This window comes from Agelaius phoeniceus, chromosome 2 (assembly GCF_051311805.1).
Source record: "Agelaius phoeniceus isolate bAgePho1 chromosome 2, bAgePho1.hap1, whole genome shotgun sequence".
Lineage (NCBI taxonomy): Eukaryota > Metazoa > Chordata > Aves > Passeriformes > Icteridae > Agelaius > Agelaius phoeniceus.
Genome location: NC_135266.1, coordinates 115,001,827 through 115,008,064, shown reverse-complemented (window position 1 = coordinate 115,008,064; position 6,238 = coordinate 115,001,827).

Genomic DNA, 6,238 nt, shown 5'->3' with positions numbered 1-6,238 from the left:
CCTGAGAATGCCTTCAGAGTATATTGCTGATATTTTTTTGTGAAATATTTTGGGTTTGTTAAAAGAGAAAAGTATTTTCTCTCTAATATACTTCAAATATATGATTTTTTATTTATCATGATCATAGCTGTCTGCACTAATGATTTTTTGCTTTTGTCTTTGTTTGAAATTCATGGGGTGAGGTTTTTTCCCAATTTTATTAAACTTTGCATAATTACAAATTTTGTAATTTTTCAAACTGAGACAGAAACATCTTAATTCCCTTTAATTCAAAGACTGTGGAAGGGAAGATGAATTTACTGAGATTTACTTCAGATGTGCTACAGTTAATTCATGAAATCTTCACATGCCATTTCAGATGTTCATCTAAACTAAATCTCTACCTTTTACATTGGTGGGGGGAAATCCTCTTTGCCCATCAACTGAAATAAAATAAAAAAGTTATGTATGTGTTTAGAGAACTTCACAGGTCTGGAAATGGCAGGATATGGTTCATTTGTATCACAGCTATTCCTTAGGATCACTTTATGTTCAGTTTCTCCCAGAAGTGTTTTTGTCAAAAAAAAAAAAATCTTAAAAACCAGAAATGACCATTTTTGCACTAGTCATTTTCTTGCTTTAAACACAACGGGGTGGTAGCTGCCCTCGGGACTGTAGGAGAGGAGGAGGAGGATGAGGATGAGGATGAGGGTGGGGAGGAAGAGGAGGATGAAGATGTGGATGAGTAGGAGGAGGATGAGAGTGAGGGTGAGGATGAAGGATGTGGATGAAGATGCAGTTGAATATGAGGATGAGGATAAAGATGCAGATGAGGATGCAGATGAAGATGAGGACGCAGATGAGGATGAGGACGCAGATGAGGATGAAGATGCAGATGAGGATGCGGCGCTCTCCCGGTGCCGCAGCGCCACCGCGCGTCCCCTCCGGTCCCCGCACCGCTCCCGGCAGCTCGGCATTCCCAGCCCGCGGCGAACGGGGACACAAACGCTTTCGAACGCCTGAAGAGGCTGGGAGGGGTGTTGGAGCTGGCTTTGACACCAGTTTGGAGCAGCTCTCGGATGCAGAAGCTGCGCTCTCTCCCCCGCTGCCGGGCTGGTCCCTTCCCTCCTCTAGCTGGAGCTGGCTGGGGATATCTGGAGAAAAAAATATAAGTAAATCATCACTGGGGAGCATGAGGAAAGATCACCAAACTCCAGGTTGATGTTACTGGACTGATAACATTATTAGCAAATATTTCACATATTGTTGTGTATTTCCAGGTAACTGTGCTGGGTTTAACAGCTCATACAAACATAACAAGATCTGGAGTATCACATTCTATCAAAGCCCTGAGTGAGAAACTGGCAATTGCTCATCCAAAATAATCCAGTTTGACATGAAAGGATTTTTGCCAGCCAAGGTAGAAATTCCCCACTGGGGGGGTTGCTGTGTTTTGTCCCTAAAATGTGGGATTCTCCACAAACACAGGCTCTACTTCAGTAGTCAGCCATGGGAGAAGCATCCCTTTCTTGTTGGTTTTGGTATCTTAATTAAACACATTTGCCCAAGGAGAAGAGGTGGAGTGTCTGAGGGGTCCTGGCTAATATCTGCAGACACATGGCACACACACCATCTCCTCTTGTCCTGTGAGCAGGAGCTCCCCTGCCTCACCATTCAGAGTGCTCTGTATGGGATTTCTTCTTTGTGCTGTCTCAAACATTGAGTGTTTGTGTTCCTTTTTGGATGAACTTTGGTTCTGACCCTGCTGAGGGTGCATTGCTTGTTTTGGAAACACTTGCAATATCCCTGGACTGTTTGTTTTCCACCCCAATATGCTGCTACATTCCTGCAAGCTTTCTCTGGTTGTAATGCAATGTTTGGCCAGGAAACAGAGAATACAAATGGAAAACAGTGCCCCAGTCTTAGGGAAATGTAGTGAAACTGTGACAGAAAGTGTTTTATTGGAAACAAGACAAAGATTTCCAGAGAATTAATAAACAAGCAGCTGCTCAGCATCTCTGCAAGACCATCAACTCCAGATGTGTATTTCCTGGAAGGATCAGAGTATTTTGTTTAACTCGCTTCCTCTGCCCTCAGCAGGTAGAAGAAACAGAGGTCAGGTCTGGTGCTTGTGTTCCAAAGGAGATAATTAGATATTTAATAAGTGTAGCAACAATACAATTTGCATGACCAGCTAAGCATCTACAGATTTTTTTCCAGTAATAGATCCAAACCACTGATTTTCTCCAGGTATTTGTTGAAGACCAGCACTTAACAGCACATAAAGAGTCAGGCTCCAGAGGGGCAGCAGCAGGAGAACACTTCTCCCCTGCAGAGCTGAGCAGGATCTGTCTCATGTCGATGTTGGGTCTCTTTTGCCAGGGCAATGGAGTTTTGGAAGGGTCAGGACCTGTCTTTTCTGAAACAAGGGCCCAACTCGTCCACAAAGAAATAGCAGTTTCAAAACCAGTGATGGAGAACATGAAAGCAGACCCTGGTCCCCAGGAAGTCACAGCACCATCAACTTCTTGCACTGGGAGGGATGGAAGTTCAGCTCCTGAGGTGAGGCCGGGTACTGAATTCAACAGCAGCTGGTTAGGTCACCTCAGAGGGCTAGAGAGGAGTTCTGCTGCCCTGTCTCCACCCTGACAGTGCTAAAAATCCAGGTTCTCCATGGTAGCTAACACCTTTCCCTTCAAACCTACACCCCAAAGGGATACAACATCTCAGTACAACCCTAGAAGTGGACATTCACAGTGGAATGGAGACCACAGACTGGCCCAGGGGAGCAGCAAGGGAACTCTGTTCTCCCAGAAGTACAACCTGAAGAGCTATTGAACCAAAATATTAAGACCAAAATGTTGTTGGGTGTCACCAGATGCTTTGAATCCCAACAACAGAAGCAGAAGAATAAGTGTGAGGCAAATCAGAGAAGGAGGGTAAGGTAGGCACTGCCTCATCCAGAAGCATGAAGAGACTTGGAGATCTTGGAGCTGAGAAAAACTGAGTGAAAGAGATGAGATTTCACAAAAGTTGGGAAAGAGGTAAAGTCCTAAAGGACCAACCCAGTTTCTTTCCTGGTTTTTGGAACAGCAAGGGAATTGATAATTCAATACCAGTGGTGGGCTCTGCAGTACAGATGAGGCTGAGCCTGGCAGAGCCCAGCGTGCCTTTTACTCTGCAAACAAAGCTGTTTTATTGCTAAGCTAAGCAGGTCAGGCACAGACACTCACAGGGATCTCAAAATGCTTCCTTTGCACCCAGGAGAATTTCTGTGGGAGCACTCAGAGAGCAGCAGGACATCCAGGAATCTGCTTTCTCTGGAGTAGATGTTGAAGGGGTCACCTCATACATGAAAGGAGGGCACTAACAGAGAGAATTTCCCTCAGGACAGTGTTTGGACAAACTTTTTCTCACAAAGTCAGGAGGCAGGATTGGCTTTTGCCCTGTGAGGTGGGGTAACAAAACTGGCATTCACTCAGTGAAAAAGTGAACCTTGTGGCCAGCAGCACAAAGGCTTTGAGCAGACAAAGCCTTGCAGGTAATGTGGATTTCTGTAAGTACATTTGCAGGTGATCACATGAGCATTGCAGTGTCTGTGGAGACAAGGGACAGGACAGGTCCAGGGCTACCTGAGCCTTCTCTCCCTGTAACAAAGCAGCACAAATGGGCTGGCAGTGGCAAATAAGCCCAGCTGCAGTTTGCAAAAGGCATTGGTGTCATTGCAACTTCCTTCATCCTTAGGAACTGAAAGCCTGGAGAGGAAGTTCCTAGTGGGAGATGAAACTTGGTATTGCTGCAGAAAGCCAGCATGGCTTATGTTCAACACTTTAAAAGGTTTAATGCTGTGCATTTATATATAGAAAAATGTACAGCAGACATGGGAAGTCATCAGATTTCTGGCTTGTCTGGAAAGTTGCTTTCTCACTCTCTGTATACACCACACAGCAGGGACAGCCTAAAACTGGTGGCCCTGTGTAGGACTGCCGCAAACATGCTTTATTTTTGTTTGAAGTCAGTGAATCTTTGGATTTACTGCCTTTCTCCTCTGACTGAAAACAAAACTCTGCAATTGCATCCAGGCAGATCTTTTTTCTGGTGAAGAACAGCACATAACCTAAATTTTGGCTTTGAGATCCTCAGTGTAACAAGACAGAATTCCAGAAGGATGAAGGGTGGTTGGGTGGTTGACTTTCAACAGCAAAGGGATGCCTAAATTCCTTCTGTGCCCTTGGAGATCATTCCTTCGTGTATTATTCTGGCACTTGCCTAGAAAAGCAGTTTCTGCAATTTAGGAGTTAAACCCCGCATTGGCAGCACAAAAATCAGTGCACATAAGGAAGAAAACCCATTTGGTTCTGAGCAGAGGCACAAAGAGCTTTGGGCTCTATTTAATATTCACTGTGCAAACTTCTGAGAAATTAATAACCACTTTTTAAGTTGCACTGGTTGCTTTTTGTTTGTTTGGGGTTTTTTTTCGGGGTTTGGGTGGGGTGGAGGGATGGAGAATTCTTTTGATATCAAGACCTACAACAGGGTGTAGAGTAAAACTGATTAAATCCATTTCATCCTTCATTAGCAATGACCTCTCCAGGCTTCTGGTAGTAGCTCAACGTTTCAAATACTGGCAAAGTTTGTTCTTACATTCTTGTAGATGAGCTAAACTACATTCTCACCCCTTGAAATCATAGATCACAGCTCTGCTTCACCAGCTTCAGCTAAGGATATCACTGACACCCAAAACAGAACAAGGAACAGCTAAATGCATCCACTTCTAATACTGCTAGTGGTGAGGAACCTGGGACTCCTGGGATCTCCACCTTTTGATGTAAGTCCAAAGTCAATTGAGAAGAAAGGTTGCTACAGAGTGCCAAAAGGTGAGAGAATAACTTTTGAAGTTACCTTCTTTACAGTAGCTCTAAAAACCATTTTATTTTCTGTGGGAACAAAATATGGAAAGGTGACTCACATCATTCACATCAGTGGTTGGGCTTTTCAGTGACATGTAAAGAACTCACAAATCCCTCTTAACCAAATTATTGTGATTAGATTCTGTTCACTTGTCTAAAAAAAAAATCAGCCTGTATTTCAAATTCTTGTCAGGTTCTTTGTTGAAAGTCTTTTTGTGTGTAAATAAAGTTCAGGAAATAAGAGTGCAAGGCTTAAAAGAGACTGGCAGTGTGCTTGCCTTCTGTGAAGTGTTTGTTTTTATAGGTTGTGTTTTTAAAGAGGAAGATTTTTAAGAACAGAGCATGCTTGGAAATGCTGTTCATTTACCTTTGTCTAAAACACTGAGTGGCTGCAAGAGCAGCCTTCTCCTGTTGGGACAGGGCATCACTCCCTCCCTGGACTGACCCAGACTGATTCCATTCCCCCTGCAGGGAGGGGCACCCCAAGCCCTGGGACTGAACCCACCCCAGCAGATGCAATAGCAGTTTGGGGCAAAGCCTGATGTCAGCTCGGTTCCCATCTGTGGGAAACAGCAAACGCAGCAAAATTTCTTCACCGGGAGTGTTTTGTGAAGCTGCCAGTGAATTACTTAGGAAATTTTGCAAGACTGTGAGAGTTTAAACCTCCAGCAAGACACAAACTCCAGCTCATCTGTACAGCCTGGGTAATGCCTCTATTGCCCATGGTGCTTGTATAAAGTCAGGAATTACAAGGTGATGGGGTTTGCCTGCTCCAGGAAAATGGATTTGTTAAATCCATATGACCTCCTGTCCCAGAAAATAACCCTTTAAGGAAAAGGCTGGATTTTACCCGGGTTTAGAAGAGCAGATTGCTTTTCCATGGGCTGAGTTAGCAGGAGTCTTGTCACCAGCTGGTGGCAATGATCAGGCACTCTGTGATAGGCTAGGAAAGAGTAAAGCCTTGCTTTAATGACAGCTGTGGTTTGGTGAGGTGCTCTGTGAGCTGAGTTCTGGTTGATGGAAATCAAGAAGGGGAAAAAAAACATTGCTGGAAAGGTAAGATAGCTGAGTGGTAGTGAGAAATATTGTTTTATAGATAAGCTGCTCTTTCTTAGGGCATGTTTTAAACAAAGGCATCTTTATTTGGTATTGTAAGTTACCCAAAACTTAAAACAATTCACATGTAGCTTAGCATGTGTCTTATGTCCTACTAATGAGGATTTTAAATACTAAAATATTTAAATATGATGAATTGTAGGTGATGAATCTGATGAATTCTAAAAATATTCCTTCCCAGTTCTGTAGCCCTCATACCTGCTCAGTTTCCTCATGCAGGGTGGTAATATTGC